The following is a 15,111-nucleotide window of genomic DNA, read 5'->3' as shown; positions in this document are numbered from 1 at the left end:
CATACCAAGTATTATCATAGATGAGGAATCATGTTACCCAAAGCTTTATCATGAGTGCAATGCTTTGCCTGAAGTAATTTGAAAATAACACCAACCAAAAGTGAGACAGAAGTGAAATGCCAGCCATGCAGAATATTTGATGGTCTGCTATGTTATTTTAAGTGTTGTGCATTTCAATAGCTTCTTATCTTTCATGTGATAATTACAGTTCCAGACAGTATACAGGGAAAGTCATTATAGGAAAGATGAGAACATTGGTCTCTTTGGCTTGCAATTGTATGAGTGGCCACTGGCCATGGGGCACAGTACTTCAGTAGTTCTCAGACTGGGATCTGACATCAGGACATGGCTTTGGAAATGCTGCTGTGTTGGAGAAGTCTTCATTTATTCACTTTGTCCATAGAGCTGTCTCATGTTAGGATCTCATCTTATTTGAAACTAGCTATCATGAAATCCCGGATAGAGGATTGTGCGTATGTTTTCTCAATGCACGGCAGTCGTCTTGCATAATATGGAATGCACAAAAATGGCAAGATTGGACACAAATGACACTTTTAGTGTTACATTAGTTCCAGACAGATATAATCACTTCATCCAGTCACATTAAGCAGATTTGTAACTTTGTCTCACTCCAAGTGCAAAGCTGCTTTATTTGGTTTTATGCTGCCTTTCCTTATCTCTACCTCCCAGAGGCTTTGGCAAGCTTAAGCTCCCTGTCAAGCTGAACCACGCTGAGGCCACTAAACTGAAGAGCCTTGTGAATGGCAATCACAACCTCCTTGTCAGCAATTCAATTAAAAACACAAAGTTCTCTAAACTTCCCTAAATGTCATGCTGTCTTAACAACTGTAACCATGTCATGACTGACTGATAGCTAATATCCCTTAGGGGAAAATGTTGAGACTAGAGCTAGTGGCCTTGAAATAATTGGACACACGGAACAGGTTCTGCAAGTTTATGTTGTAATAGGTCTGAGTCAAAATTCCTAAGAGCTACATGGTACACTACACATAAACAAACGTTGCTTTTTTTGGCCTTCTCCCGTCCTTATAAGTGTACATTTCCTACACGAAAGGGAGAAGCAGTTGACACAGCCTTTGTGGTGTCTTTCACCAAATCATCCAATCACATTTGAGAAAATGAATTTTTTTTACTCAAGCCGCAAGCTTAAACTTAAATCTTTCCTCATTCCAAGCAAAAACTTAACACATATTACCAAATAATTGTCCCATTATGGAAGTGAGAGAGAAACCCCACTATCCGTTTACATTACAGTCAAGTGAAGTTACTCAAAGTTTGTCAAATTCTTCTGTCTGCATTTATAGTCGCCCTGTTCTGAGGGTGAATGACACCCAGGCTTTGTGGAAAGCAAACAAAAGGGGAAATCAGCTGCTGTCCCCTGAGTTTGGGAGCAGAGTGCAGAACAATGATTTATTCATTCTCTTAGTTAGTCCTCAGTTACTTCACTTGAGCACAAGTAATTACACTGGCGTACAGTCGAGACGGCAGCTTCCAGCAGGGATCCATTAGCAAATTAGACACTGGGGTTGGGCCTTAGCCGCGAGATGAAGGGAAACCCATACCGTCTGGTATCTGGGAAACTGTCACCATGCTACCAAATGAGGATACAGGATATGGGTTACTGAGTAGGTTTTTTTTTGGGGGGAGGGGATCAAAAGAGCCAGAGAGACAGTGGAGCCCTTAGAAAGAAAACCACAGATACCAAGTAAATATACACAGTTGTCAAGTAAATTTAATTTGGTTTTCTCTCGTTGGATCTCGGGATTGTTTTACAGTTCTGTTAGTGTTCCAATAAGTTTAAATAGATTGTCTATAAACACCACTGTTATATTAAAGAGAGTGCGAGTCTTGTGCATAACACGGTGGACTTAACGAGAGTTGCTGGTCTACTGCTGCCTCGAATGTTTAGTTTGTTTGGGTTTATAGTCCCTAAACATTTTAACACAAAAGTCACACAATATCACAAGCTAACCCATCGAGGCAGCGGTAGACCAGCAATTTCCGTGTTCTGCGTGGTTTGTAAAAAGAGTCTGGTAGCTTTGAAGAGAGCATAGGTGACGGCTCTCCCCATCGGCAAGGAAAGCAGTGAAAATATTCTAAATATAGCATACAGATACATACAGATTTTTTTAGGTGGCTAAAATATGCTTTGCTGTGTGGCTCTGTTCACAGCGGTACCTTGCTTTGCTTCCGTGTCGGGACTCCCGTCTGCTTCTCCAAACTGGGTACCTCCTACAACCCCACTTCAAAATATCCAAACTATCCCTTTAAGAAAGACTGTTTGTGATGGCTCTGGGTGCTATACAGTCATGCTAATGCTTGTGATGTATGTAGCACATTAGATCCACTATGTCTGCCTTATTACATTCCCAGACACGAGGAGCTCCATGTTGGGAGATTTATGAAGCCGTGGAAAACTCAATAAGGCCTGTCCCATAGCATGAATCTTGTTTCGTCTAGGAAAAATACCTAATGAATGTCAAGGTTAGCCACAACTTAATGTTGTGCTTCATATGAGATTTTCCACACTGTCAATGCGATGGTATCGTTCAACTTCAAACCAAGAAAATACCTCATTCTGATTAGATTATTACATATGTGGGAGTCATAGATGTCTACCTTATATGTTAGGAAAGCATCTGTTTTGTGGAAATAAAGTCTTACAGGAGCTCTAAGCTGGCCTTCTGCCAAGCTGTGGATCACTTCTTGGGAGTCTTGTTAAACTTCTGTGCTCCTGGGAACCACTGTTACCAAACACAGCATAAGAGACGCGACTCTGTTTACATCAGTGCAAATATTAAACATTAATAATGGCCGCCACTGCTACTCATAAATTAGCTCAGCTGAGATTTAGAAAGAACACCCTTCGGAAGCTTCTGTAAACATTACACAGAAACCATCTGAGAAAGCCAAATGCAGAAAGTGTCCGGCCTGAGAACACATTACTCTTCCAGGCTGGTCAGGCTGCATTCCATTCATAGTTCATGGGGTTATTTTTTAATCCCCATATACACAGGGAGTGCTTGATTATTTATCAATGTATTTACAGCTTTTAAGATTATAAAAAACCCATGAGATCTATGTTCTGAGCTATTTTTCCTCTAGTATTTAGGAATATCATGGGATGTGACAAATTACATCTGAACCATTACAGTCTTTAGTGTGGTACTGGCTTATTAAATCATAGGTTTGTTTATAGTTCAGCTCTACACTTAAACGTGTACTGTAACTTTGATGAAAATGTATAAGACATCAGTATTTGGGATGATGCTACGCTATGCTATGTGAGAGTTTTCTCTCAGAAAACAGAACAGAGAAAAAGAGAACAAACCCTGTTCACAACTTCAAACTTAACCAAGTTATAATTTGTTTACTAAGTGGAGATTTATGCGTCACTAAATTAAAATGGGCTGCACCACACAATCTAGAGTTTTACATAGAGATTAGTTATCTCAAAGTATTTCCAACCAGTGAGTGCCAAGTGCTGATGAACTGTCGAATAGCTAACTGAACTAACAGACAGTTTAAATGAAGAGCAAAATGGGATGGTGGAAACATCTGACCCAACACTTACTCAAAATGCTCGATCAAATAATCATGTGAGTAGGGCTGTGCAATTAATCGAAATGTAATCGTGATTATGATTTCGGCTCCCAATGATCACAAAAACAGAATAATCGAGACAATTATTATATTATTATATAATTATTATTATTATAAAACAGTTATTTAGCTCATTACGTTTTGCAAGTAAACTCTTATTTTCTCTTGTTCTGAATGAAAACAAGTTTCAATAGGAAACGTATTAAGGCAAAGTTCACAGTTGTGAGTGTTTTTTTTACTGTTGATTTATTTAACTTTTTCCACTGTTGCAACATCTTTCCAGAAGTCGAGTAATCGTGTTAAATTATCGTGATTTCAACATTGACCGAAATAATCGTGATTGTATTTTTTTCCCATAATCGAGCAGCCCTACATGTGAGCTGTGAAGATTTTAAACCACATTCCATAAAAATATCATGGTATAGCTCAAATTACGAAACAACACGGCAATAACAAAATGAGCTATGGCCTAAATGACCAATTAGTGCAAGAAAGGTTAGCATAGTCTGATATTTCATTCTAAACTGAATAAACAACATTAACTCTGTGAAACACATTTATCTCTATGTATGCAAATGTCAATAAAACAAAGTCGATACAAACAACGTTTTGTTTGCCCCCCTAAAACTATTATTTTGGCTGATATGACTTCCTGTTTACATGCTCTAGTTGGTTGCTTTTGATTTGACAGCACTACAGAAGTTAGCAACTCATTTACACAATGTGACAAACCCTTCTTGGCCTTGAAGAATCAAAAATGTATTTTAACATTTTAAAAGCGCCACCAAACACAACTATTCATTTAATTATTCTTCAATGCAGACACAATCAGTGGCTGCTTGTGAAATCATTTTCTATTGTAAGCACAAACTGGTGGAACTAGTAATGCACTGTGACCACCGCTAATGTCAACATATTTCCCAACTAGTATTATGAATTTGCGTTTATGCTAGGAACTAAGGATTGGCCAAATGAGTCATTAGTCACTGAAGGAGTGTAACATTTATGCTGAAGATCAGTGAAGTTCACCTTCACTCTACTTAGAGCCAGCAGAATTTAACACATCACATTTTGTATAACCTGCACAGTGCCGTTAAAGGGCGTCACGCTGAATGTATAAACTGATTATAATTCATGAGCAGTTTTGCAGTAGGTTCAGTCATAAAAGTATGTTGATATGACATAAGCTATCCTGATTCACAAAATAGACAGACACAGTTCAGTACCTCCTATATTCTCTTAGCCTCTAATATCTTCTGTTCATTGCTCTTTTTACCTTTTTATCTGTTGAGTCACCCTGTGCCACCCTGGCTGTGCTTGATGGCTCTCTGTATTGGGTGTCTTTTTCCTGACCACACTCTGCCGAGCCGAGCCGTTGAGCCATCTGAGATTAAACAGCAGGCTACATCAGCCAGGAACCCTCAACAGACAGAGAGGAGAGAACAAAACAAACCTCTATCCCATTTGATCCCCCCTTCTTTCTCTTTCTATCCGGGCCAGGAAACCTTTCCGTGACTATATTAGGAATCAAAGGGACTTCTACAGAAGGCAATGACCCTGCCACAGCTTTTGAACTTTTTGCTTTGCTCTTTGACAGCCAAGTTGTGAGTCATAGAAGAGAAGTACATGTTATCATGGTTGCTTTGAAGCTTCCAAATCTGTCTTTGGGATAGCCGTGTCCATGCACCTGACTTATGTGAAACAAGACAGACGTGCAATCAGAAATGGACACAAACAGCCTATTTATAACATTGATTATTTCCTCTGAGAAACCATACCAGCAACAGGCAACATGAAGCCAAAAGGTCAAAAGTCTTTTCAAGTGTGTTCTGGCAACAAGATGACCCTGTGTTGTTAGAGGAGCAGAGCTGGGGTTACCCCTTGGTTGGCAAACATGGTTGAGTAAAATGCTTCCCTGTGGATGACTGCTTTGTAATTCCCTGGACACTCATTCAGGTCACACGAGGGCAGTTTGGGGTCAACACAATTGATTGACCCAGAGAGAAACGTCAAGAATCGTTGATCTGATGACTTTGTAGTTAAGTAGTTTGCATATTCTACCAATCTGCTAGACATAAGCTCATGGTTTTGTTCTGCTGCATGGAGTTTTTTTCAGGATGGTATAATTTTACTATCCTAACTGGTGCACTTTTGCATTTGTCCGCATAATAGACACTTACGATTTAAAGTGAAAGACTTCCAGTAGGAAAAAAACAGCCGTCATACATCATGTTTGTCTTGTTTATTCTTAAGTATTTTTGTATTTATTTCAAGGCTGATAAATAATACTTCTGAGAAATTTCGTATTACAGTTACTGTTTCCTCAAGCTCTTCGAGTCCTTTCTTCAATTCGTCATTTTCTGCCCATGTGAGTTGTGGACCTTTCTTTAAATTTGCTCCTCTATCTTCATTACTGTACACAAGAGTATCACAGCTTTTCTTGTCACAATGGGATTCCATTTTCCCAATTGTTCTGTCTGCACTCTCATAAACTGTCATTTTTCCTGGGAAAGAGATGTGATCCTCTTGGGAAAGAGCAAATGGTGCACTCCCCCAAAACTGTCCTGCAAGGCAAAATCCCCTCCCATGGTTCTCTCACGGTCAATGCTGTAGTCTGAAGAGCTGTTGTGAAATTAGTTTTGTAACCTCCTGATAAAAATAACAACATACAGCTTGATTATTTATCACATACAACCATTTTTGTACCAGTTCCACATTTGTTTTATAATCCTTTTGTGGCTTATCAAGACTTTGATCAGGCTTTCGTCCGTTTATTGTGCGATAGAGTAATTTCCGCTCATTCTCAGTCTTCTGATCAACTCGATATATTTCAGCCAGCCGAGTTTGATTCCACACTGACAGACAAAGTAGTTGTCAGTCCCTTCATCCCCGACATGCTAAAATGTGGCACACATTAGGATTAACTGTTCAGCTTGATCCTGATCAGAAGTAAAACCCTCTTTTTCTTCCTGGTAGCACTGATCAGGGGAAAAAAAGTTCCCAGGGTCATCCAACTTGCCAATAAAACCCTCATCTGCATGTCAAAACTGGTGTAACAGGACCTAGAAGATTTTGCTAAAGTGCTTTAGTTTACGAGGTAAAGGACCTCTAACATCTCATGGGATTAGGATGCAAAACTGGCATGGTTTCCTTGGCACCCTCTTAAATCCCCCTCATTCAAACCCAGAGCTTCAATAAAAACACAAGATCATTTCTACTTGAGTGGGATTTGGATGGTCTCCACCACGGAAGTGTAATTTTGGAAGGTTTAAATTACCGTCAGGCCCCATCTACCTGAAAGTTGGCATGCAAAAGTAGATTTACAGTCAGCGTGTAAATGTGGACAGTTGGATAGAGATTCTTCATGTCGATTTATGAACCATATGATATTAGATTTTTAATCGTATCAACAAATCCACATTTGTCATCACCTTAATGGATTCAAAGACAATCAAATGCATTGATTTGTAAGGTTCCTAAAAGCATCTATGTTAGGGACTGGTCGGAAATGATTTGGGTGGGGAGGGGCTTAACATTATGCCTGAATTTAAACTTTAACTTTTGTTCCCCTTTTTGTGAAGGTGGAAACGACTGTTTGTTTAATCACGTAGATCTATAAAGATCCAGTGTATTCTATGTTTCTCAAAACAGCCCTACAAGCTATGACCCACCATGCACACTAAAGCCACCACTGATTTGTAGTATTTGAATCTTTTTTCCTTGCATTAAATCTTGCAAGGGGAGGCTGAAATAAAATAAATACTCAACCCTACCCCACAAATCATTTTTGTACAGTCCCTAATCGAAAGGAGTTCAGTAAAATGTTATTTTCATGTGTCGGGGCAGCAGGAATAGACATTCGAGATGGACAAAAAAATAGTGTTCTTATTTTTCTTCGTTTGCTGTGGTGTTCCTCTCCACCAAAACATTTAACCCACACATTCAACAGTTGGAAACCCACACCGCTGAAATAACACCATGCTTTTGTCTTGACTTGTCTCTGATTACTCCAGCGTTCAGCCTCCCAGCCCCCACGTACATACCCTGTGGGGATAGCCACCTGTCTCAGCTGACTCCTGGGATGCCTCGCTGGCCTAACAGACAGCTCTTTGTGCTGGGGGGAGTAAAGCCTCTTAGCAGGCTGTTACTGATAGGACTCAGGAGACTGCTGCTGTCGGGGAGGGGTTACAGCAGTGTATTACAGTGACGTCGTTCAGCTACTGTCACCAGTGGTATTGATATTTTTCATGATACAGCTTTGGTGGGTTTTTGGAGTTTGGGAAAGTCTTAAAATGCAGGGCTAATATTACAGTACAGCTACAAAACACACTGTATATCTGCAGAGACTGATAACAGACCTAACAGTGTTCGGGCCGCTGGCAGTTAGCGTTAGTGATTGCCCCTGTAGGGATCATCATTTGAATCACTGGTGAGGGACTCGCTGACAGCCTGTCTGCCCATGTAGTCAGATGGCTGGATGTTCTGCCCCCACCTTCTCTTGAGTGCTGCGGCCACATGGGCGAGGATGTTGTACTTTCTAAGAGACTAATGAAGACAAATGATTGTGCAGATTGCGGATAGGGTAAAAAGTGCTGGAAGAGCAAGGTAGATTTCCTTTAAAGTGCCGAATGCATTCAGTTGTGAATAACTCTGCTAATGGCTTTTAGGGAACATTTCCTCATCCATTTACACTCGGATAGATGTAGTTTTAAACCTTTTACACTATTTTAACTTTAGAGAGATTCAGCAAATAAATACTGATGACATCAAGGAGAAATTACTTAGAAATTGGACTACCATAAGTCCCATTTCTGTAGAGGCCACTGCTTGATCTTTCCGTAATAAAAAAAAAAAAAAAAAATTCTAAACTTGAAGTTCCCTTACTAGCTTTTTCTGGAACTTTTTACTGTATTTCCCAGCCATCTTAGGCAAATGGACCTTGCTCAGGTGCCATCAAGTTCTGTACAACAAGTGTAGAAATGCAGCAGGAGATGGACTGGAAATAGGGGGGGGGGATGACAATAAAGGTCGGAATCAAAATAGGGACAGCTGTGAGGTACAGTCAAAGTCCCTGGAAAAACTAAACATAAAACGTTATGTTTTGTTCCAAAAAGGTCAAGAATGATGCATACTCAAGCTCCAATTTTACACTCCATCATATCTAAAATGACTATTTAGTCCACATTTAGTTTTATTCTGGAGGGGTTCAATATATATATATATATAGACATATATATATATATATATATATATATATATATATATATATATATATATATATATATAATAATAATATAATATAGCGAAGACAATTCTACAAAATAAAAGCCTTTTTCTGTATCTGGCTTTTTGGAATTACTTGAAGCTAACAAAGCATTTGCCGCATTGTTTTAGTGCTAAATTTCTTTCAGGAGATGTGTATGTAACATGAAAATGAATTGAATTGCAATTACAAGCTCTTTCTTTACAAAGTGTTGGAAAAGGAAATTGATGGGGCATCTCTGGATCTTGGCAAGCAATGCAACATAGCAGAGATTCCACTACAGCCCTCTTCCTCAAACAGTGGGAGGATGGATGTATGGCTGCAAGGCTTCGCAAAAAGCATTCTCTTTTGTTTGGGGGGATGCTGACATTCCATCTTTAGGTGGCATAGCATTTCTGAGCACTAAAAATGTTTGCAAAGGGTTATTTTTATGTGGAAGATACTTCTGCGTTTATACAATGGAGTTTTGTAAATCTGATATTGCCTGTGTTAAATGAGCTTAATTTAGTTTACCAACTAATTCTTCACATTTAGTTTACTACGTGCATGCATTTGTTAAGTTGTTGCAAAGTGTCTACCTCAACATTCAAAGGAGCTAAATAAAAGGCATGGTCTGAATGCTGATTAAATTGTAGTTAAATGGTTTGAAATACAAAGGGGGTGTTAGCATTTACATGGAAAAAGATGAGCTTTACACAACACTGAATACAAGCCATTATGTAAATTAAAACACAAGTCGTTACTAAGGAATACGCAATTCTTGGCATACATTTGCAACAGGGGGGTTACTCTTCTGATGTGATCGGATTCATCTTGTTTCTTTTTTTTTCTTTTTTTTTTTTAAGATTATTTTTTGGGACTTTTATTTTACTCCTTTATTTCAGAGTGACAGTGGATAGACAGGAAAGGTTGGAGAGAGATGGAGGATGACACGCAGAAAAGCGCCGCAGGTCGGATTCGAACCCGGGCCGCTGCAAAGGCCTCAGCCTACGCTCTCACTGGGTGAGCTAGAGGTCGCCCCCATCTTGTTCCTTTCTCTTTAAAATGTGATGCATTCTGGAGAAATTGGTGCACTGATCTTCAAAGGATAGAGAATAGCAGAATATCTGTGACAATTCATTATTTCGGCAAACGCAACAGCATATAAACGTTCAAGAAATGTGTGTCGATGATCTGGCCCCGGGAAAATGAGACCTGTCAGGTCATGTGAAAGTGTCCACTAATGATGTCATGTGTTAGTAAGACCCTGCAGCCATGTCTGTTGGCTGCTCACTCTTTGCTTTTCAACAAAACACAAATGTGCTGCTGACTTAATAACTTTCACAAAACAACAGCACTGACTCGGCCAATGTCTGCTTTCATCCTAGAAGTCATTAAATAAAGCAAGGTAGCAATTTAGCCCAAATTAATCCAATTTCATTGGATGGTGACGGCTCTTTGCCTGTAGGAATAGATGAACATTGCAACATATCAGGAGTGCTTGGCTCCTTGCAAATAACAGGTTCATGCAGGTCTGGTGGAAAGTGTCTCCCTAAATACCCTACAGCTTTGGTGTGATGGATGCTTTATAGGCTGCTGACACTTCTGTGCTCTCTTTTGACATTTTCTCATGCGGGACCTGAGTAAATGTGCTCTTAATCAAACAATGTATGCAATGTAGTGCTGCATACGTAGCAAAAGGCCATTTATTGTTAAACAGATTTTCTTTTGGTCTTCATGTGCAGCTATTTTGTATTTACATTTTATGGCGTTGCTAAATAACTGCATATGTATTTCCTCCAAGATATGGTCCTGTATACACACACTGCTAAATGTTTTATATTGTGTTTGACTTTGAGTAGGATTGACAGTTATTCATTTTAAAATTCCAATCATTGCCGTTCTCCACATGCATAAAAGGATTCCTTTTTTAAGAGCTCCTCTTAGATGCATTTGCAAAATAAGTCAGGCTCAAGCATGCGTTTTTATCTTTTAAGGACATGAAACATTGTCACCAAGTGACATTTCTTTCTTTTATAACTAGTGTGACCTTCAAACACACGCATGTCAGATAGCCATCAATGAAATCCAGTCTATGACACCCATGGGTGCTTCTTTGGCTGTCGTCTTTTTATTTGCAATGACTAAAGGGCAGCAGAGGATGAAAGCGTGTGCAGGGGAAACACGTTTCTGTTCCCTCTTTGCCTGATTTTACAATGACTACCGGGCATGATTACACCTGTTTAAAGCTTGGAATCCACTCAGGAATTATAACGCCAACAGAACTATTTAGCATCTGTGATCTTGAGGAAAAAGGGCTGTGGAAGCAGACACGTTAACAGCACAAACAGACATTTACCGCAGGGATACATTCACCTGGTCAGGGGCATGTAAACCTGTTTTAAAGCACTGCTGAGCTCTGCGTTCAGCATGTCGTGGTCTCGTTCAGAGGCAACTGAAAGTCCTCATAAATCAAGCAGAGGAGCAGCAGAGCAGGATTTAAAGTGTACTGACACAGCAATGTCATGGTTTGCAATGGCCGCGGAACAGCTTCACACACTGCTGCTGTTGGGTAAAAAGTCAAACATATTGTTGAAAGTCAAGGAATTTAGACTTTAGATATTTTTTTGTGCTCCATAACTAATATATTTTATAAAATGGGTAATGCAGTTTCTCCTGAAATGGTAACTTTGTAAAATGTGCATGTTGTTTAAAACCAAACTGGCTAACATACCAACACTGAATTCAACTGTGGGAACTTAAATGTTTGGTCCAGAGCTTTTTAAAAAAAAATATTTATAGGTCTGTCTGAGAATGCAATCTTGCAAGAATGCCCTCAAAATCCCAACCTCATACCTCACCAGTATTGTTTGGCATCTTCAAGCCATCACCGAAGCGCTACTCAACAGATAAGATGATAATAATAGAGTAGCGCAAAAAACATTGCAGGCTTTGAAGCAAAAAATTGCAAAATAACTTCCACACAGGCTGAATTTTATGACTTTATCAAGCCTTTGTTACAGTATAAAATGACAATTATAGGTTAAGGTGAGTTAATGGTTGCGTGATGCAAGTAATGACTTGGTAAGATGCCAGCTCAAAGACGGCAGAAAGCTCTCTGGGGAAACAGGTTTGAATATGAATTGTTTTTAAGGGTTTCAGCTCCAGATTAAGTGGATTGATAACGGGGTCTCTGAACATGTCATCCTCAGAATAATAAAAACAAAAGTTAGGCATTCAAGTCGAAGCCTGAGCAAAAGGGTATTTATGGAACATCATTTACTTTGATATGCGTTGCAATGTAATAGCACAGGCAGATTTGCTGAGGGAAGATAGAAATGGGCGCAAATGGCAGTGAAGGCCGGAGGCGTAAATGGGCTTTTATCACTAGCTAATTTTTCCATCCTGCCTTAAAATCAATAGGATGCCTTTGTTTTTACACCAGCAATGCAGAGAGACGGCAGTCAATAACACAGACTATTAACAAAGGTGGAACAAGCACATTGCAGTGTTCTAGATCTTTGCTATGTTACAGTACTGTGTGTTGACTCTAGTCAGCTTGTGGGTTTTTCCACCACTTCACCGATATATCTCGACAACTATCTGACGTGTTGCCATAAAAGTTTGTACATACATTCATGGTCCCCAGAGGATGAGGCCTACTGACTTTGATGATCCCCAGACCTTTCCTCTAGTGCCTCCATGAGGTTGACACATTTTGTTTTTTAGTGAAATGTTTAACTAACTATTGGATGGATTTGCTACAGATATACATGATGAATCCTTATAACTTTAGTGATCTTATTGACTTTTCATTTAGCACCACAAGCAGGTCAAACATATGTTCACTTATCCACAGCCTAATGACTTTGGAGATTTCCTGACTTTTTCTTCAACCATGAGGGTAAAAGCTGTGATTTTGAGTGAAATTTCTTGAGAAATATTGTATGCATTACCATACCATTTTCGTACATACATTTATGTTCCATACAGAAAGAATTGTTATAACTTTGGTGATCCTCTGACTTTTCCTCTAGTTCCACCAGCAGGTCAAATCGTTTTCTCCAATACTTTGGTTTATGACCAAATGCTGATGACATTTCCATCAGCATCAGTTGCACTTTGTGTTTAATGCTAATAGCAAATGTTAGCATGCTAATACGCTAAAGTAAGCATGCATCATTTGCTGTCATATCCTTGGTCTATGTCTGTTTTCTGTCCAGGAATGCTGGTGTCACAGCCTTGCAGCCGCGTCCTTCCACTCAGTCAGACATGTGCACCTCTCACGGGCAAACGCAGGTGATTGTTGCACCCTCAGTTCTGCAAAAATTTCCCAGCGGCTATGTCACCGCATTACTTTACGCACAGCTCATAAAACAATGATTACACACTCTGCCGTATCAGGCCTCAGCCACGGTGATGTAATTTGGAGCTGTAACTGAAATGCAAACATACCAAGAGAAACACAGAAGGTGTGTTTAAGACAAGCGGTGGCCTTATGGGGAAGCAGCTTCCTGTTTTCAGAGATAGTGTAGTTTACTGTATGGGATGGGTCATTAAAAACTGTCTCGTCTGTTGTGTTGTCAGTCTGAGCTGAGGAGACTGTTTGTATTGCCAACATGTAATAACTGCAGTTAAGGGTTAAACACCAAACATTTAATGTCAGTGTTTGGTGTTCCCTCGCTGAACATGTGCTCTGTTGTCTGTGTAAACACACGCCTCAGCCCTCACACTCCACTTTGTGCAAACACGCCAAAGGTGAGGAGGAAATTGGATCTTGCATGATGTCATCGCTGCTTTGGTTAACTCCCAGCCTTTTTTAAAACAAGAACGAGTGTGTGCCGACTGTAAATCATGATGGCATCCAGCTTCCTGCTTGCAAAGTATGACTCTGGCATAATTTGGGTTTATGGAGAAGAAGCAAAGTATTGTTTGTATCTTGCACTCAACATAATTGTTAGCATCTAAAAAAAAGGAGGATAGTTATATATGTTTTTCTTTGCTCTGGAAACAAGACACCAGTGTGAGATATGTAAAACTAGAGTAAACAAATTAAAAAGCCAAATAAGCAGGGCTGAATAAAATTTGTCATGCAAAAAGAAATTTGTCTCACTCCCTATTCCTTAAACTATCAATAATTCCACGTTCCCAGTTTGAGTTGTTGGACTTGTTTATCAGTCTTAGGTATGCACTCGACAGCATGATTAGTTGCTTCCTCCCATTCCAATGTTTATTAGCCATTTAATGATACTGATTTGCAATACATCAATTTAAGATAGAAATGTTCATGTGATAGATTCACAAACAATCTCCACCCAAATTTGCCTGTAGTTCCACCACTGCGTTGAGAGGAAAGGACTGTTAAAGAGCAACTAGTGTATGCTGGCTCAAACAATGCCGAGGATTGTGTGCACCTGTGATGTGCTAATCTGTTTGACAGCTAAGTAAAGACTTGAGGCAGCAGAGTGCACCGTGCAGGAGGGCCAAACGATTGCCTCAGACACCTTTTTATCATTAGCTCTTCCCTTCAAAGCTGGTGAAAGGAAAGTATTGTCTTCCTCTAGAGCGGTGTGTTCATCAAGCAGCAATTTTACACCCCTGCCACAGTGGAAATGTAATTCTGTTTGCTAGTTTGTGTATGCAAGGGCTGGCAGGGGATTGGAAGGTGACCTTTTAAGATTTCCAAGACAAAAAGTCACTCGGCGTGTAAAAGGAGATGTCTGATTATGTCTGACTCTTTTTCCGTGACGGCGGATCAGGTAGTCGGGAGATGAATTATGTTGTTTAACCAAGCGGGTCTGCTCAAAGCTGCATGTGTTCCTTGTGACAGTTTGATATGTCGGCAGGTTTGACAATGGAAAGATGATTTTAACACTGGTAAGAAAAACAAATACTGGCTGTTGTACAAATACTTACTTTCCTCATACTGTCATGCGAGGGCGTGCCTCTGTGAGACTTGTAATATAAGCTGGCAGTTTTTAAAAAAGACCATGTTGGCGGTTCTGTGTCTGTATAGGCACAGCTAAATGCTAATGATAGCATGCCAACAAGCTCACAGTGACAATGCTGTACATGATGTAGATGTTTAGCAGATATAAGGTTTACCATGGTCGCAATTTTAGTTTAGCGTGTTAGTATTCTAATCTTTGCTAATTGACACTACACACAAAATACAGTTGAGGTTGATGGGAATGTTGTTAGTTTTGCAGGTATTCGGTCATAAACTAAAGTATTTAAATTCAATA

Source organism: Sander vitreus, chromosome 19 (genome assembly GCF_031162955.1).
Source record: "Sander vitreus isolate 19-12246 chromosome 19, sanVit1, whole genome shotgun sequence".
Classification (NCBI taxonomy): Eukaryota; Metazoa; Chordata; class Actinopteri; order Perciformes; family Percidae; genus Sander; species Sander vitreus.
This window is presented reverse-complemented; position numbering follows the sequence as displayed.